The sequence below is a fragment of the Oreochromis aureus genome, linkage group 3 (genome assembly GCF_013358895.1).
Source record: "Oreochromis aureus strain Israel breed Guangdong linkage group 3, ZZ_aureus, whole genome shotgun sequence".
NCBI classification, from domain to species: domain Eukaryota; kingdom Metazoa; phylum Chordata; class Actinopteri; order Cichliformes; family Cichlidae; genus Oreochromis; species Oreochromis aureus.
In genome coordinates, this window is record NC_052944.1 from 24,340,530 (window position 1) to 24,360,850 (window position 20,321).

The window sequence follows — 20,321 nt, forward strand, 5'->3', positions numbered from 1 at the left end:
TACCATGGTACATTGATAAAATCATATACTTTTATTCACAGGATAAAACAGTTGTTTTGTATCACTAATTGTCCAGTGCGATTACAACATACAATATTATTGTCACTGCTACATTTCTGTAATGCGTACCAGAAATTATTTCCAATACTAATTAATTACCGTTGAGCTCAAAGGTTATATTAATAAACGGTTAACGAATGTGTATTTATGATGACGATTTGTGAGACTGGTAAACTTACCTTTGTTTGTACGATGGTCTTTCGTTCTACACGGTGCATTTCAAGGTCCTGTACCCATCCGTCGGTAAACTGTACCTGGGCTTGTTGCAGTGACCTGAAGTTACTAAAAACTTCATGAGTGTATGCACTCACTCCAAGAACCGTATAATAATAAATCTGAGCGTGGTGAAAGTTGGGCAGCACGCAAACATCTTTTGTCCACTCTGTGTGCTCGTAAGGGACTGACCCAATGTTCCCTCTAAGCTGCGCATGTGCGCAATTGCGCACTGCTGGCACGGTCTCTGCGCAAAGAAAATCTGTGTTGCGCACAAAAAGAAAATCTAACCTGATTTGAAATTAAAATTAAAACTTTAACAGTTCTGTTTTGCAGTGTTAGTCAGTAAGTGACTGGCTGCTCCCGTACGGGATTAGAACGATGCCACCTTATCCCATAGTCCAGCCAATGATGCGATTCACATTCGTATATACGCAGCCAATTAACCACGTCCTTATGTGACAGCGTCCTTATGTGTCAACACCGGTGTTTTAGCTAGCAAAGCGGCGTGGCTGATGTGGGGTGAAGCCACGTTAATGACCACGTGTACAACCATTGGAGAGGTGAGCAGGTCAGATGGAACAATTGAAAAAGGGAAACGTGTGGACTTTATACTAGTTTTTAAATTGTGTTGATAGGCCACGTAAAACCAGAGTTGTGATAAAAAAAAAATATGCAATGTTTGGTTTTCTTCCTGAATACTGTCATTGTTTATATTTACTGCGGCAAGAAACGGTAAAAACGGCGTTTTATAAGGAAAACGCTCGAAAGCACTTTCCACCTGTGAGCAAAAACAAAGCCAACCCCCCACCCTTTCCTATTGGTCGAAAAAAGTACCATGTCGACCAATCAAAAAATGATATGGCAATGTGGCATCTAGTTGTTAAGAAACGGGAGGAAGTTTTAGGAGTGACGGCGGTGCTTTGAGATGTGAGAGATTGTTAAGCACAAATCTTGTGTTGTTAATGTGTAGTGTAGTCAATAGTTTTGTTGTGTGTGTCAGAACAATGAGGCGACTGCTGAATGTTACAGGTGTTACAGGAGTGATACATCTCCTGTTGTCAGGCCTGCAGGTATCAGGCTGTTGTTCTCCTTTATCTCATAGTGGACAGAAATTATTTTTTGGAGTGGCACAAATAATTTGTGTGGCATCAGATTTGATGCAGAACAGCTGATTGTTCTGTAAATAGTTTGAAATGTTTATTTAAAAATGCTTTAGCTGCATTAAAAAATAGCTGCAAAAAACTTTGTTGTTTGCCAAACTGAGTTACTTTTTGGAAGAAGTAACTATATAGTTAATTGCCCAACATTGGTCATTATATACTGTATTTGGCAGACAGAGTTACAGGACTCTCTCCCAGACCACAGACTCAGACTCATAATACAAGTCAGAGCTTTATAAAAAAAAAAAGAAAAAAAAAGTGTGTTTTCAAAATTGGAGTTGAAGTTATTTTTACTTCCAATAGTGTTAACATATTACACAGGTCATGAGCAAGATTTTTTAAATTTTCATTTATAAGTGGGCTAAAGCAGTTAATTAAAAGTAGTCTAACATTAATGTAAATGCTGTAATTTGATTATTTTAATAAACCATGTAACTTGGATGGACTAGAAGCTGGCGTGACCACAGTGCTGATGTCGCTCACAGTGGTCCAAGGGATCGCTCAGAGAGTTTGTGTGTTCGCTCAGACACATGAAAAATTAGAGGGAACATTGGTCTGACCCTTTCACTCCTTTGATTTTTTCCTCGTATCTTTTCTTTGCCTTTTCGTCGAGTCTGTCTTTGTACGGACCGGCATTGTTCTCCTTTGTTTTGTACATTCCTTTTTTGTGCGGCAAAGCAAAACCAAGAAGGTATTGGAACCGGAGAATGAACGTTTTGCGGTGCTGCAAATGCTTGCATTTGATGCGGTACTTGGATTTTTTTGCCTCGAGTTCCTGGCATGCAATGCGCCAAAGTCACGTGATCTGTCAATCGCTATAGGAAAAACCTTAAATTAAGACCAAGAACACTAGAGGTGAGACATGATCATTAATTAATATTAAAATTAATAAATGACAGATTTAGTGATATTTTCATAAACACCTCCTTTCCTTTTTTTTGTTCTCCATTTTCTTTAGTTCGTCTATAAGATTGCTAAACAAGGAGGAGGGTGCATCCGGCCTCCTCGGCTGTAATTGGTCCAGCCCAGAGTCAATCATGACCAATTGGCCAATCCAACACCTTTCATTATATATACCCTTCCTAAAAAAAAAAGAAAAAAAAAAAATCCATCGGCCCATAAAAACAAAAATCGCCAGCCCGGTGGGCCGCTGGCCAGTCCAGCTATGCGTCCAAAGGTTGAAAAAACACCCTAAAGAAACAAATGACTAATCTGACCGCACCACCAAACAAATTTGACGTCAAACTGACATCTCATCCGATATCGCAAGTTGCTGTTTCTGTCCTGGTCTCGGCGTTTGTAAAGTGAGGGGACTGCGTGAAGACACGAATGCACGACCGTGCTTTCCTGGTTTATTTGTTTTTTTTTTTTTGTTTTTTTTTTCTCCAAATGAACTTTATTTAGAACAATAACAATGACAATCTCAAAGAGACAAGTGACATATTGAATCATCCAGAACAGAATCGCACCTCCTTTTTCTTTTCTCCCAATCAAAGGAATACACATCACATCATTGCCACCGTGCAGTTGGTACACCACAATGAAATCAATGAAATCGACAATGACTAAAAGTAAATATACATACATATGCAAACACACATTTATACACACACGTCTACATAATAATAATAATAATAATAATATTAAAATAATAATAATAATAATAACCAATACAAAAATAAAATAAATAAATAACAATAAAAAAAGGAAAAAAAAACAAGGAACAAAAATAAAGGAGACAAGGGGGATCATAAAATCTCTAAAAGTGAGGTTCCATAAACAAGACACAAGACTTAAATTAAAATAAGGGGCTAAGAAAAATCAAACTCTTCTAAAAATCTATGCAATTTGATTGCTTGGGGCTTATTTATTAGCTTCAGAGATTTACGGAACAGGGAGAGTTCGTTTTTAAGAGCAGACCATGAAGGGGGGGATTTAGCATATCTGCATTTATGAATGTAATACTTTGTTATAATAATGAGATTGTTAACTAAAAAAATCACTATTTTTGTCCCTAAGAATTACTCCAATCTGAATATTCTGAAAAGACCAAAAATCAATATTTCCATAGTGGGACAATATTAGGACATGGAGGGATTTCCATAAGTTCTGGACTGTCACACACCCATAAAACATGTGCTCTGTTGTTTCCGAAGTTGTTTTACAAACATAACAGTTGTCTAACTCAAATTTAAATCTGTCTCTCATAAATTCATTGGAGGGGTAAATATTTTTTGTAGTTCTAAAATGGACTTCTTTAAATTTGGGGGGAATTGGAAATTTTAAATATTTGGTTCTGATCAACGATCTCAGATTGGTTATAATCTTTAAGGATAAGTGAATGTTTTGTTCTACCTGGATATAAGATGTTAACCAAATACCTCCTCAAAAACTGATTATTGCATTTTTCATTAACCAAGTCAAGACCATCTAATTTAATTTTATGTAAATTTGGAGTCGGTATATTTGAAAAATTATTCTTTATCGTATTGACAAGGACTATTGGGATATTCTGTGAAACCTTTTTGTAGAGCTCGAACGAGCAACTCATGTCATATTTCTCATTAAACCTGTTTAATTCAAGTATATCTCCATTTTCACCCATTATATGTGTCACAGACAAAATTTGTTTTGTCATCCATTCTTCCACAAACATAGATTTCCCGCGATTCAATATAGAATAGAATAGAGTAGAATAGCTTTTTATTGTCACTGTTACAAGAACAGTGAAAGGCAGTTTGGCATCTCTCCATGTGTGTGGAGTACACAATAGCCTAAGTATTTACACAATAACAGACAAATTTACATTTACACAAGAAAGATATGTACAAGTTATACATACACCTGCAAACATACACGCACATACATACATATATGTATATATACATATATTCATCCGTACATACCTACACACACATATTTCCACATACACGCTTACATCTATATACATACACATACATACCATCTAACTAGCAGGTGCATTGAGGGGTGCAGTGTGATCAGTGATATTGCACACTGAGTGTGTGTGTGTGTGGAGGTGGGGGGGGATGATATTGCACATTGAGTGGGGGTGCTGTTGGAACTATACTGAATAATGTTATAATAAATACAGTATAAAGAGGTAGGGGTGTTGGTTGCATTGAAGTATAAACAGAAATATGATTTATAAATAAGGTGTAATGTCCATGAGTGTTGACAGTGCAGTTATCCTCCAATCTGGGAGGAGGTAGGGCATGTTTGACAGCCTGTGGGTAAAAACTTCTGTTGAGTCTGTTTGTCTTTGACCTGATGGACCTGTAGCGTTTACCAGAGGGAAGGGGGGAAAAAAGTGAGTGTCCAGGGTGTGAGGGGTCTTTGATGATGATGCTGGCTTTCTGCTGAAGTCTGCCAGTATAGATGTCTCTGAGGGGGGTTAGTGAAGTGCCGATTGCCCGCTCTGCTGCCCTCACCACCCGCTGCAGTTTCCTCTTGTCCTCTGTGGTGCAGCAGTTGAACCAGAGTGTGCAGCAGTAAGTCAGGAGGCTCTCAATGGTGGAGCGGTAGAAGTTTACTAGCAGTCGTTGGGGTAATTGGGCCTGACGTAGTTTCCTGAGGAAGTACAGCCTTTGTTGTGCTTTCCCTACCTGGTGGGAGATGTTTGTGGACCAGGTAAGGTCGGCCGAGATGTGGACTCCGAGAAACTTAAAGCTTTCTACCCTTTCTACCTCCTCCCCATCAATGTAGAGGGTAGAGTGCTTAGATCGCTTTGTTCTTCTGAAGTCAATTACCATCTCCTTGGTCTTGGCTGTGTTCAGATGCAGGTTGTTGTCGTCACACCATTTCTTCAGATGCTGAACCTCCTCTCTGTAGGCTGAATCATCGTTGTTGTCGATCAGTCCTATGACAGTGGTGTCATCAGCAAATTTTATAATGGTGTTACTGGTGTGGATTTGCGAACAGTCATGGGTGAAAAGTGAGTATAAGAGCGGACTGAGGACACACCCCTGTGGGACACCCACATTCAGAATGAGGGTGGAGGAGGTGTGCTCTCCCATTCTTACATTCTGGGGTCTGTTGCTCAGGAAGTCCAGTATCCAGCTGCACAGTGAGCTGCTGAGTCCTAATTTGCTTAGTTTATTAACCAGTTTGTGGGGTTGAACTGTATTGAAGGCAGAGCTGAAGTCCACAAATAGCATTCTCACATAGGTGTTACTACAGTCCAGGTGTGTGAGGGCTGTGTGAAGAGCTGTTATTATGGCGTCCTCTGTCGACCTGTTTGCCCTGTATGCAAACTGGTATGGATCGAGGTTTGCAGGGATGGCAGCTTTAATGTGTGACATGATGAGCTGTTCAAAAACATTTGGCAATTATGGGTGTTAAAGCAACTGGACGATAGTCATTCAAGCAGCTCACTGTGTTCTTCTTGGGCACTGGAACAATGGTGGCTGACTTAAGGCAGGATGGTACTACAGACTTTAGCAGTGAGAGGTTGAAGATGGTCAGGACCAGCTGCTTTCCTCGCGTTGACTCTGCGCAGTGTGCCTCTGACCTGGTGCTGCTCCAGCTGAATGGGAGCGTCGTCCCTCTCTGTAATGGCAGGATGGGTGATGGTGTCCCTGTTTTCTTGATCAAAGCGGGTGAAGAAGTGGTTTAGGGTGTCAGGTAAGGTGATGTCTGGGGAGTTGGTTTGTGTGCAACAGTCTTTGTAGCCAGTGAGTGTCTTGATCCCCTGCCACATGTTTCTGGAGTTCTTTGTGTTAAAGTGTTCCTCAATGCACTGTTTGTTTTGCACTTGGCTTCTTTTATGCCTTTAACCAGAGATTGGCGTGCCTCTTTGTAGACTTGTTGGTCTCCTGATTTGAAGGCGCTGTCACGTGCTCTTAGTAGGGCTCTCAACTCACTGTTGAGCCATGGCTTCTGGTTCGGGAACACTTTAACAGTCTTTATTGTTGTTACGCTCTCAGTACAGAAGCTGATGTATGAGAGTACAGCAGATGTGTGGCCCTCCAAGTCTGATCCTTCTGCAAATACACTCCAATTTGTGTTATCAAAACAGTCTTGTAGGGCCGTGGTGGCTTCCGTGGTCCACACTCTTACTGATTTTTCAGATGTTTTTTGTCTTTGAATTAGAGGTTTATAAGCAGGGATCAGGGACAGAGAGAGATGATCAGAGAGTCCGAGATGAGGCAGGGGGGTGGCCTTCTGGGATGTTGGTGTAGACCTGGTCTAGTGTGTTGTTTTTCCCTCGTCGGAAAGTTCATGTTTTTAAAGAATCCAGGCAGGACAGATTTCAGGTTTGCGTGGTTAAAATCTCCTGCCACGATCACAGCGCAGTCCAGGTGCGTTGTTAGCTGTTTATTGATGGAGCGCTGGAGTAGCTCCATGGCTGACTTAGCATTAGCTTGCAGCGGCACATAAACTGCTATTATTGTGATCGCTGTGAGCTCTCTCGGCAAGTAGAAGGGTCTACACTGGACCATCATGTATTCTATGTCTGGGCAGCAGTGGACAACTTTAACTTTGTTGTTGGTACACCAGTTATTGTTTACAAACACTAGCAGACCTCCCCCGTGTTTCTTACCGGACTCTTTGTTCCTGTCCGCTCTGAACGTAGCGTGGCCCACTAGCTCAATCGCAGTGTCTGGGGTAAAAGAGTCCAGCCAAGTCTCTGTGATGATCATAACACAGTAATCCAGACAGCGTGAGGTGATCCGCAGTCGTAGCTCGTCCATCTAGTTATTTAGTGACCGTGAGTTGGTGAGGAAGAGACTCGGAATAGCCGGTCCGTGTGGGTTAGCACGTAGCCTAGCCTTCAGCCCCACTCTCTTCCCTCTCTTCTGTTTCCTGTGGCTGCGTCGCCTACGCCACTTCAGCGGTGGTATGGTGAAATTAGAGTCGGTGACCCTCCGGATCTCAGGGGGAATTGAGTCCCAGTCATTGCCAGCAGAGGTGTGCAGGTTTTTGTAGTTTAGAACCGCAAGCAGTTCAGTTTTACTGTACTGTATATGTGCTCCTGCATATCGGAGTAAAAGTGAAACAAAAATACACAAAATAAAAAGAAAACCGCTGAGGAGAGCGCCAGGCCACTGCGACTGCTCGCGCCGCCATCTTGAACATATCACCCTATTATTCCACAATGGAACGTTGTGGGGACTAAAGTTATGTTTAAACATTAATTTCCAATTTAACAAAACTTGTTGATGAAATTTGGAGAGTTTTATGGGCAGTTTAGAAATTTCAAAATCACATACTAAAAGGAATTGGATCCCCCCAACTTTGTTGAAAATAAGAGATGGTATCAAGAACCAGATGTCATTATCATTTTTTAAGAAGGATCGGAGCCAATTAATCTTTAAGATGCCATTCATTATTTCAAAATCGATTGCTTTTAAACCCCCCTCTTCATAGTCTTTTATCAAGTCCCTGTTACTGATATAATGATGTTTATTTTTCCATATGAAATTAAAATTCAGCTTATTGATGTCTTTTATAATTCTTGGTGGGATGGCTGGGGAATAAGCTGGATAGATTAATCTGGACAAAGATTCAACCTTGGTCAACATTATCCTGCCGAACAGAGTTAAATCTCTCTGTAGCCAATGGTTTAGAGTTTTTTTGCATTTGTCAATTGTATTCTGAATATTCTTTTCTTTGCTATCAGCCATGGATTTAGTTAGCCAAATTCCAAGATATTTGACTTCATTTTTGACAGGTATATTGTACAAAGAAGAGTGAGAACAATTGTGGATACTCATGAGTTCACTTTTGTCCAGGTTCAGGCGTAGTCCAGAAGCACCAGAAAAGATCTTTATTGTATCTAAGGCCAATGGAATTTGTTCTTTATTTTTTAGAAAGATTGTTGTATCATCGGCAAGCTGACTTATTATTAATTTGTGGTTATTTATGTCTAATCCTTTGATGTTTGAATTTATGCCAGTAATAGCAAGTAGTTCAGTGGCTACAATGAATAAAAGAGGTGAGATGCTACAGCCCTGCCTGATACCTCTCTCCACCCTGAACCTGGGACATGTGCCTTCTGAAAGAGAAACACAACTATTAATATCAGTGTATAACATAGTGATCATATCCAGAAATGCATCTCCAAACCCAAAATGTTTAAATGTCTTAATAATAAAAGTGTGTTTGATAGAATCAAATGCTTTATGGAAGTCCAAGAACAACATAAAACCATCATCCTTAATTAGGTAATTGTAATCGATAAGGTCCAAAACCAAGCGGATATTATTTTGGATCAACCGTCCTTTGAGAAATCCTGATTGTGTTGGGCTAATTATTTCAGAAATGCCTATTTTTAGTGTTGTTGCTAAAACTTTTGTAAAAATTTTGTAGTCTGTATTTAAAAGTGTTATAGGTCTTAGATTACTTAGTTTTTTCTTATCTTTCCCCGGTTTTGGAATTAATTTTATAACTCCTTGTTTCATTGTTGCCGTAAGCTCCTTTTGATTTATACATTCATTTAACGCACTGAATAATAGTAATTTTAGATCTTCCCAAAAGTGTTTATAGAAATTAGTCGTTATTCCATCTGGTCCCGGTGAGCGATCAGATGCCATGCTGTTAATAGCAAAATCAAATTCTTCTATAGTTAGGTCTTCATCACAAATTTCTCTAAAATTATCATCAATTACTGGAATCCAATTACTGATTTTGTCCAAGAAGGAGGTGACGTTTTGTTCTGAGTATGAAGACTTATAAAGGTTACTGTAAAAAGTAAATACTTCACTTGAAATGCGTTTAGGGTGAGTACATTCCTCTCCGTTGATTATTAGGTTACATATTGAATTATATTCTTGTCTACGTTTTTCTAGATTGCAAAAATAGGCAGTGTTCTTTTCACCCTCTTCTATCCACTTGGCTTTGGATCGCAAATAAGCGCCCTTGGCTCTATAAAGGTACATTTCATCCAATTTAGATTGTAAGCTGTTAATTTTTCCTTTTTCTTCTTCAGTCCAATTCAATTTGCCATAAAGATTCATAAGTTCTTTAACTACATTTGATTCCTCTTCTTTCCTTTATCTGTTTAACTTTTTACCGAATGTGATTGAGGTTTTTCTGATTCTAAATTTAAGATATTCCCATTTGAGTATCGGTGTATTGATGGCTTCATCATTCTGGATATCTAATATTAATTTTTTAATAGAATTACAATTCTCCTCATTTCTCAGCATCTGAGAGTTAAATTTCCAATAATCCTTAAATGTTTTGTTTTGGTCTTTGCTTTGTAGTCTTAGAATAATGGCGCAATGGTCACTTAAGGGACCGTTAGAGATGACTGTTTCCTTAACATATTGTAAAATTGAGTTGGATACCAACCAATAATCAATACGTGACCTGCTTTAAACATTGGGTTTGTGCCAGGTGAATTGTTTTACATCTTTGTTTAACAATCTCCATACATCTATTAGTTTAGTATCATTAGCAAAATTTTCAAATATTGGGTTCCTAAGTTCACTTGAAAATTTTGAAGGCCATCTATCCAACCATTCATCGGGAGTCACATTGAAATCACCTCCAACAATTATATAATCAGTGGGGAATTTGGTATTAAGTTCCTTTATAACTGAAGAAATTTGATGCAGCAGGTTCTTATTCTCTTGATCATTGTTGTATCCATAAACATTAACCAACGTAATCAGAGTATTATCAGTATTTAACACACAGGCAACCCAATGTCCATCTTTGTCTGCCAAGTTGCACAAAAACCTACCAGGACATCTGTTGAAACAAATAGCAACCCCAGCCGACCTGTTTGTACCATGACTAAAAAAAATTTTATCTCCCCATTGTTGTGACCAAAATTTCACATCAGATTCCTCAGAATGAGTTTCCTGGAGAAAAATACAATTTGCCTGTTGCCCCTTGCTGAACAGAAAAACAGCTTTGTGCTTAATTGAGTCTTTAAGTCCCCTTGTGTTAAAGGAAAAAAAAGAAATGTTAGTTTTCAATTGGAACACGGAACACATGAACAGCTTTAAAGAGGAAGTTTAGGAGGTGGAGTAGGAAAGTCTTGAGGTAAAAGTCCCATCATCCGAAATGTTCCACTGTATATTCCTATCGCAGTCAGATGTCAGCCCGTACCTGGAGTCTCTTCCCTGATGCGTTTGCCTTCTATGAAACCAAAAGGGCCTCTGAAGCCCGCAGCCTTGCCTTCCTTCCGAGCCTGGTCGATTTTTGGCCACAATGCTTGTCTGGATCTCCAGTCCTCCGGGGTCAGGTCTTCAGCAAAGCGGATGCCTTCTTCTTTGCACACGGGAGAAGCCTTTGTTCGCCTCCAGATGTCATCTTTCACGGCACGTCTCACAAACAGAATAATGATTTGTCGATGCTTATTCTCCGCCGCTCTTCCCACTCTGTTGACAACATCAACCGCTTCTTCCATCTTGATCTTTAGGTCCAGAACAATCCTTCCTAGACGTTCCACCACTTCTCCTCTGATATTTTTATTTATTTTCTCCTTTTTCCCTTTGATACGGAGACACCATCTTCTTTTTTATCTTTCCTGGCTGAGTACGCGATCTTTAGTGTCGTCATTATCTTTTTTGAGTGATTCAATCTCTTTTTCCAGGTGTTTTATTTCCTTTTTGCGTTCTTGCAGCTCCTCTGAATTAAACTGCACCGATTTAGCGATGGAAGCCAGCATGGCGCTATGTTGTTGAATTTGTTTGCTAACTTCATCCATGCGGTCATCAACACGTTTTCCAAGACGTGTGTTGGAGCCGTTATCATTAGCCGTAGCTTTTGCTTTTTTCTCCATATGTGGTTTCTCGGGAGTATTATCAGGGGTTGTTAACAGTCTGTCCCTCTTGTTGCTGCTGGAATTAGCCGTTTCCATCGGGGCTGAGTAGTCATGCTCGCTGTTTCTCTGAGTTGTGAAAGGGAGGTTTTTCACTGCTGGAGGTTTCGTGTTGTTACTTTTCTTCATGTTCGGGCTGAAACGTCGTCAGTATAACTCAAAGGAGTGGATTAAATAACTTCAAGATGAAAACATCGGGACTTTAGTGAGGAGTTCAGACGGATGCGACTGCTCAGTCCGCCATCTTCTTTTCCCCCCTTCCTGGTTTATTTGTGTTGCTACCCGATCCGTACCGGAAACCCGATCGGTACCCCGCATGCGCAAATCTTACGTCACTTCCTATCTTTGCCAACATCGCGACAGTTAATGTTTTTGAATGACATGGTTAGCGCCCAGTTAGCTCCTAGCATTTCTCAACAGCTCTGCCTCATTTTCGACTACCGGGACATTTAAACAGTGGATAATCCATTTACAAACAATTTCATGCTTTTCTCCTCAACAGAGAGCGTTCCCCGATTGAATAACAGCGCCGTAAAATAAGAAGAATGGCGCTTAATTACAGAGTTAATAATACAGACTTTGTAATATGTAACGTGAAGATTCATCAGCCAGATGAAGTGTTTACTGACAACTGACAGTGATAGCGGACATCATCATCACTATTCCAATCAATCCTCTCCACACAGACAAGCATAAACACACTCGACTATCACTAAATCAAATTTAACACAGGTTTGTAATGACGCTAAGTCAGTTTACAATAGGGTTCGTTCGCTCGGTCAGCAGGGGGCAGCATCCTCGTACACTGGGGAGCAAACTGCTACTAAACGAACAGAAGAAGAAGAAAACCCCTGCACATGCGCGGTACGGATCGGGTAGACCCTTTTTTTTTTTTTTTTTAAACCTTTATTGAAAGAGATTTTCCATATACAAAGCAAGTCAAGGAAACAGACCAGAATTGTAACAATTTACATTTTAAAGATGGTGAAGCAAGTCACTATAACTTTACAGGGAGAGCAACAAAAAAAAAAAAAAAAAAAAAAAAAAATTAATTAATTAATTAAAAAAAAATAGAATTAAAAATAAATATAAATTCAGGGTAGAGTAATAAGGAACATAGACCTTTTGACACAAGCAGGCAAATTAGAATAGCAAGTATTTTGTGATTTTAGAGTATAGTACAGCAGTTTTTTTATTCATAGTAGAAATAAGCTTAAGTGATTTAAAGTATTGACAAAAGTAATTCAAGAAGACGGTAAATATAGGAGAGGCATTCTTCCACTTACATACGTGAATAAAAAACTTACATAGCACTATTACAAAATTAACAACATCTGAGATTTCAGAATCTAGATTGTCCATAAAGAAAAGAACATCCTTAGATGTGAAGGAAGGTATATTGGAAATCCTGAGTGAAACCCAACAGTGTATTTCAAACCAAAAAGCATTAACATACTGACAAGTGAAAAATAGATGCTCTAGTGTTTCTCGAACGGAAGAACAGAAAGCACAAAAGTCGGCCTCAAAATTAAACCTTTTATACAGGAATTCTCCTACTGGATAAATGCCAGATATGATTCTGAAGTGTGTTTCTTTCATTTTAGGCGCAAGTGGGTATTTTAAGTAAAAAGAAAATGACTTTTCTTTCAACACGCTATCAAGGTCATGTCTTACATTGACATTATAGTTACAGAATACTATTTGCTTGAAGGTATTAGAGATTAACTTATTATTAAATTGTTTGTCCTTTATTGAGGTATTACCTATCGTCAGTGAAGGTAAGCATGTTCTTATTAGTGAATACTTTAAAGTATTTACGATAAGATTTAACAACGGTGTGGGTAGTGCTTTACAAACCTTGTTAAAATTATTAAATGAAACGTCTATTTTATATTTATCAATAAATTCTTCATAAGATAGCAGGTTTCCATTTTTATCAAGCAGATCAACAACATAACACACACCACTATTATACCAGTCTGATTTAAATAAGGACTTCTTATTGATGACTATAACCCTATTATTCCACAGCACAGAATTGTGAGGTGAATAATTGTGGGTGAAAATTAGTTTCCCAAAACTCAAAGCTTGCTTATAGAAACTAGACAACTTAAGAGGAATCTTAGATATTTCATAATCACATCTGAGCAAAAAGTCTAACCCCCCGACCTTATTAAAGAGTTTGTTTGGAATATGGTACCACATAGAATGAGGATAGGAAATGCAGTCTTTAATCCATCTGAGCCTGAATGCAGCAATAATGGATTCAAAGTCTAAAGCTTTCAAGCCCCCATTTTCATAGTCTTTAACTAATTGGGATTTGCGTATATAATGTGTTTTATTCTTCCAAATAAAGCTGAATATAATAGAATTGGACAGTTTAATCGTTTTAGGAGATGTAAAAATTGAATAACAGGGGTATATGAGTCTTGAGAGTCCTTCTGCTTTAGACAGTAAGATACGACCTAATATGGATAAATCATGAGTTAGCCAATGATTAAATATTTTTTTAACTGCATTTAATCTGGGAGTTATGTTATTATTCTCTCGATCATTAGTATTTTTACTGATTATTAAACCAAGGTATTTTACCTCCTCTTTTACTGGAATATTGTTAATAATACTTTGGTTACAGCTGTGTACAGCTAAGATTTCACATTTTTGAAGATTTAGTGATAAGCCGGATGCTTTTGAAAATGAAAGGATTTTATTAATTGCAATAGAGACCATATTTGCATTCCTTAGAAATAAGGCAGTGTCATCAGCAAATTGACTAATTTTAAATTCTTTATCAAGAATGTTTATGCCTTCTAGATCTGAAGAGAGTTTGATATAAATGGCAAGCATTTCTGCTGCAATAATAAACAATAACGGGCTAATAGGGCATCCCTGCCGTATGCCACGATTAATTTTAAAACTATTAGAAAACCCTTGATTGAGTGCAATACTACTTGTTATATCTCTGTACAACATCTTCATTATACTAACAAATCTGGGACCAAAACCCACAGCCTCCAGAGCTTTAAATAAAAAATTATGCTCCAAAGAATCAAAAGCTTTAAAGAAATCAAGAAATAAAATGAGGCTATCATGAGAAATTAAATGATTGTAATCCAACATATCTAGTACTAAACGGGAATGATGATGGATATGACGTCCTTTTATAAAGGCTGACTGTGTCTCATCTATTATTTGAGTTATTCCTGTTTTTAATCTGTTGGCATAGACATGAGCTAACAATTTGTAATCACAGCAAAGAAGTGTGATAGGTCTCCAGTTATCTAAAAGGATAGAGTCCTTGTTAGGTTTAGGAAGTAAAGAAATTATTCCTCGTTTCATAGTTGGAGATAACATTTGATCATTTATACATTCATTAAATACCTCTAGTAATAAATCTCTAATATCACTCCAGAAATACCTGTAAAATTCAATTGTGATTCCGTCAGGACCTGGTGATTTACCACTCGCCATTTGGGAAACAACAGTATCCAATTCAGCTAAAGTAATTTCAGACTCATTGAGATTTTTAAAGTCTGCGTCAATTTGAGGAATTTTTTCATGGATAGAGCTAAAGAAGGAAATAGTCTCCGAACTAGAATAATTTGTAGAGTAGAGGGCTGAATAGAATTCTGTAATATAGTTGTTTATAGTCTATAGGTCTTCAGTTAGGGTATTATTAATTTGTAACTTCATTATAGTTTTTTTTGTTTGTCTATTTTTCTCCAGATTAAAGAAATAAGTAGAATTCTTTTCCCCCTCCTCAATCCATTTAGCCCTTGAACGAATGAAGGCACCTTTTGCTTTGTCTATGTAAAGTTCATCAAGTTTGTACTGCAGCTGGTTTAGTTCTATAGAATTTTCCTCTGTCAGATGCGATAAATTGCACAATGAACTTATTTTTGCGGTAATTTCAGCCTGTTTCTGTCTCCTTTTAATAGCCATTAATTTTCCTTCTTGACTGGCAATTTTTTTGACATTAAACTTGAACCATTCCCATTTACTAGTAGAAGAAAAATCCTCCATTGCTTTTACCTCTCCTATTAAGGATTTAATTTTTATACAGAAAGATGAGCTTCTTAAGAGGTTACTGTTAAACTTCCAGTGAGAATTCTTTGGTTCTGATGATCTATTATCCGGGGAGATTGAAAATGTTATGGCACAATGGTCAGTAACAGGGGAATGAAGAATCTTACAGTTGGATGACAGGGGGAAAAGACTACCAGTTATTAAGCAATAATCTAGTCTTGAGCGTTGAGAGTGTTCAGAATTACTCCAGGTGTAATGCAGTTTGTCTGGGTTTAACTTACGCCAGATATCGATTAGGTTGAGGGTGCAGGAGAAATCCATTATTGTTTGGTTAAAATGAGGAGAGTTATATTTAGTAGGAAATCTATCCTGTTTTTCATCTGGTACCATATTAAAGTCACCTGCAACAACAACCTTTTCAATTGAATAAATGATCTTCCATTCTTCTATCATTTTTTCCAAATCAGAAATTAATTTCCGGTTTTTGGCTCTATTGTTGAACCCATAAACATTTACTAAAATGTACTTAGTATCATCCAACTCTATGTTAACCATTAACCAATGACCTTCCTTATCACCTTTATGATCAATAACTCTTCCATTAAACGATGTAGAAAAATAGCCACTCCTGCTGAATGAGAGGTACCATGAGATAAATAAATATCACCGCTTCCCCACTGCTTTCTCCAAAATATATGATCATCTTCACTACTGTGTGTCTCTTGAAATAAAAAACAATTAGTGTTAGGCTGTTCCTTACAAAAAAGAAAAATTGCTTTACGCTTTATGTTATTTCTTAAACCTCGAACATTTAAAGAAAATATTGAAAGAACCATTGAATATAGCTTGAGAGTGCTTTAATAACTAGAGTAGGGCAATAGAACGTTTTACCTCCTATGAACTAACAGACTCAGTCATATTTAAGCACCACTGAGCAAGTTACCTGCTTAAATGTAGTTGAACAGTTATACCTTCTTATCTAAGTCGTTATAAAGTTCTTTCATTCTTTGATTTGACGACCATCGATGACAGCATATCCTTCCTTTAGGAAAGCTTTGAGCCCTCTGCTCCTTGCCTCCTCCACCCTCGGCCACAGACGTTTACGGGCTTCTCTGTCTTCCTTACAAAAGTCCTCTCTGAACCGAATCTTCATCTCCATGCAGAGCTTCGCCTCCTTGGACATCTTCCACACTAGGTCTCGAACAGTTCTCATGGCAAACTGTATGACGATCAACCTGGGTTTGTCACCGACTCGTCCCTTCTGCCCCAGCCGATGCACTGTTTCTACTGTTTTGTACAGCTGCTCGGCGTTTGCAGGAATTATCTTGGTCAGAATTCTGATTATTTCTTCTCTTGTGTTCTCACCCTCCTTTTCGGGAACCCCAGTTAGCAGCAAAGACCATCTCCGTTTGTATCTAGCATGCTCCAGACACATTTCACGAAGAGCCTCGTTCTCTTTTTTCAGCGTCGCCATCTGCGTTTTAATACGCTTCACATCCTCCACCACAGATTTAACAGCTTCCGTATTAGCATCCACGGACTCCTTTACTTTTCTTACAGCATCGGTGTTTTCTTGCAACTGGAATTCATAACTCTTTAAATGCTCACTTTGGGTGTCGAATTTACATACCAGTTTTTGGATAGCGTTGAGGAGAACTGTGTTTGAAACTTCGTTTTGCGTCTGCGATTCGATAGCCTTCATTTTTTTAGGATTTGGACTTTTAACCGGTGTGTGGTGACGATCAGTTTGCGGTTTGTCTTGCGGTAAGTCGTGCTGCTGTTCCATCCATTCAATATCTTCTTCGTCGCACGCCTGCCGAAGAGCCGCTAGGTGGTAGCTATGATCTTTGTTAATGTTAGCCATTTCGTAGCTTCGGAGAAGGTGGCCAAAAATGATGGAGAGAAACACCGGGAGGAAATTTTTGAGTCTTAGAGATGAAGTATAACTATTCTGTTTCTAATTCCGGCTTACTTGATTGCGGTCATGACATAAAGGAGGTTATTTTCAAGAAAAGCCTCGGAGCCCACTCAAGTTGAACCGCTCACTCCGCCATCTTCCCAGAATCCCCGGATCGGGTAGACCCGATTTGTACGGTCCGACTTTGCACATGCGCAGTAAGTATCGGGGAGTCCTGATCCGTAACTATCTTTTTACTTTTTTGTTTTTGTCTACATTATATTAAATGTTTCATAATCGGAAACATTTTAAGAGACACTTATTATTCTTAACATCTTAACAGATACTCTGACCTGTAACTATCGTAAAACGCTTCGACCGGAAGTAGACACCTTTCGCGCATGCAGGGTACCGATCGGGTTTCCGGTACGGATCGGGTAGTGACAACTTGCGTTGGGTTTTGACTTCTTCTCTTCTTATATCAGCCCTGTTGTAGTATTGTTTGATGGGTGACGCCTGTCGTTCAGGAGGAGACTTCAGTGGCCACATGCCCTGTAAATTGTAATTTGGCATGTAGACTGGAGCAGCCAGGGGATCTACTGTTCTATCTCCTGAGTCATAGAAATAGGTGTCAGACATTTTCAAAGACTCGATATGACTGTGAAACAATTGTTTCAAATATTTAAGCATTTAAGTTTCAAAAAACCTTGCTTTGTAAAGCCCCCCCCCCCCCTCAGTTTCACAATATTTTACACACAGTAAAAAATGTATTATCAAATCCATAATCAAAAATGCTGCTTATATGTTAAAGCCTGAAGAATATTAAGTTACTCTATTAAAAAAAAGCTGGCTCCATGATGCAGCTTACTTTTGCTTTAGATCCCCCAGTATGGCATTGCAGCTCCATTGCTTATGCAGGGTGCTGACTTGTATTGTTATTACTTTTAAGTGTTATTACTTTTCTGCAAATAATTAAACTTCCACCACCACAGCAAATCAAGCAGGTGTGACTTCTTTTTTTTTTCTTTTCTTCTTCCATTATCTGTTTTATTGGGACAGCAGTTGAACAAAACAATTGAATGCCTTTTTACACTTTCTTTGCTGTTACATTTTTAAGTTATAATTAATAATAATAAAATAAAATAATAATAATAACAAATAAATAAATAATAATAATAATAATAATAATAAAAAGAGAGGTGTGACTTCTATGTAAACCTTGGAGCAATCTGTTGCTAGACAAACTGCAAAACTAAAAATCCAAATGCTACATTAAGTGCTATTGTCATCTGCTATTGTGGAAGCTATTGGTATTTAAATTCTCTGTTATTTTACCACAGAGAAGAAAATCCTGTGGTCCTTAGAAACGTGTCTTATTTTTTCGCTCATATGCTGTTCCTCAGTGTTGCTCAAGTCTGTCATCACTTTTTTAATCCCTTAGTAAATAAACCACAAGGAGTAGAGGTAGTGGAGGTAGGCAAGTTTAAATACCTGGGGTCAACAATAATAATAAAAAAAAAACATTGGCTGTGCGCAAGAGAGGTGAAGACAAAAGTGCAGGCAGAGTGGAGTGAGGCCTTTTAAGTTTTTTTCCTCCTTTTTTTCTTCTATTCAAAGAATAGCAGCACGACTGAAAGTTCCAGTAGACTCTGACACCTCTTTTAATACTTATAAGGGTGGGACCCTACAGATCGTCAAGCTGCTGCTTTGCCGGGGTGGATTTCTAGCTGCCGGACTGAGGTTGTTTCATGCCTGTATGTGCAAGTTCAATAAGGAAGACGTATCTTTCTGCTCCAAGATGCTGCAGGATAAATCTAAGCTTGATCAATTCCACTTTCCCATCCTGTGAAGCGTTTGTGTCGTCACTGGTCTAGTCCAATAACCTTCTCCTGGCCTTCTCCAGGCCATCAGCATTCATGCCGCCACATACTTTAAATCTTACTGCGCATCTGTCTTTTTCCTTTGCAGTCACCTTTGTGCTACGTTTTAGTTGCTCTCATTCATTTTGATCAACCATTGCGTAATCCACGATCCCATCATCATCATCATCGTCGTCCTGGAAACGCTTGTATAAAAGCAGAATTTGCTGGTTGTATAAGCCCGCATTCATATCATCATTTAATCGGGAATGCCCTGCATTTGTTTCTCATAGTATGTAGGGCGATCTGTTTAGCTATTTCATCCGTATGAGCCATTCATTCAGAGAAGTTCATTCAGTCCAGTTTTATCATACACCCCAGTATAATCAGCCTTATGTTTAATAAAATAAAAACAAACCAAAAAAATTTTCTTCACTCAAAAAAGTGAAATTGCGTGGTTAGATTTACAAGAGTCTAACTTGTAATTTGATTAAAATAATGTTATGGTTCTATGGTGAACATAATTACTTCATGTAGGATCTTCATGAAATTCAACAACTTAATTTATTCTTGTTGAGATGACGTGATACAATCTAGCAAGGGTGTCTTGATGCATGCTCAATGATCCAGGTATAAATCCCCAAAAGTTGATTCTGTTCATCTGGATGTTACTGAGCCCCACAAGGGACATGGGAGGAAAAAAACAATAAAGATAAAAAAAGATAAAAATTTTGCGAGATCTTGCAAATGTTTTGGCCACATCCTTCAGAGGCTGCCAGCTCGATGCCGACTGGGAGGTCGAGGCATGGTGTTCCCCCCGGCTGTAGTGGGCCTCAACCTTCCGTTAGCTTCGAGATGGTGGGTGACAGACGTCTCCGAAAACGTCGGAGCACTTTTGCAACTATGTAATATCTTGATAAACCGAGCAGATATTTGAAGTTTACACATTCACGATTGAAAATATCTTAAAGTTTATTTTGTGACCCAGAAAGAATAATATTAAAACTAAGTAGATGCCGCCATTGTTGGAAACGAATTGCCAGGGCCGCGCTATGAATTCTGGGATAGGTTGGGTCATGAAGGATACACTGACTGGGCCTTCAAATGTGACCTGTGAAGGATGCAACCTATTTTGCGAGATCTTGAAAAAGTTTTGCGAGGTCCAGAGTTACTTTTGCAAAGGTTCTTCTTAATTTTTGTTTCTTCCATGTCCCTTGTGGGGCTCCGTAGTGTTTTCAGTGGGAGAAATGTTGCATCACTCATCCAAGTGACTTCTTCAGTTCAGTCTCAGCTGACTGGATGTTTCCGCA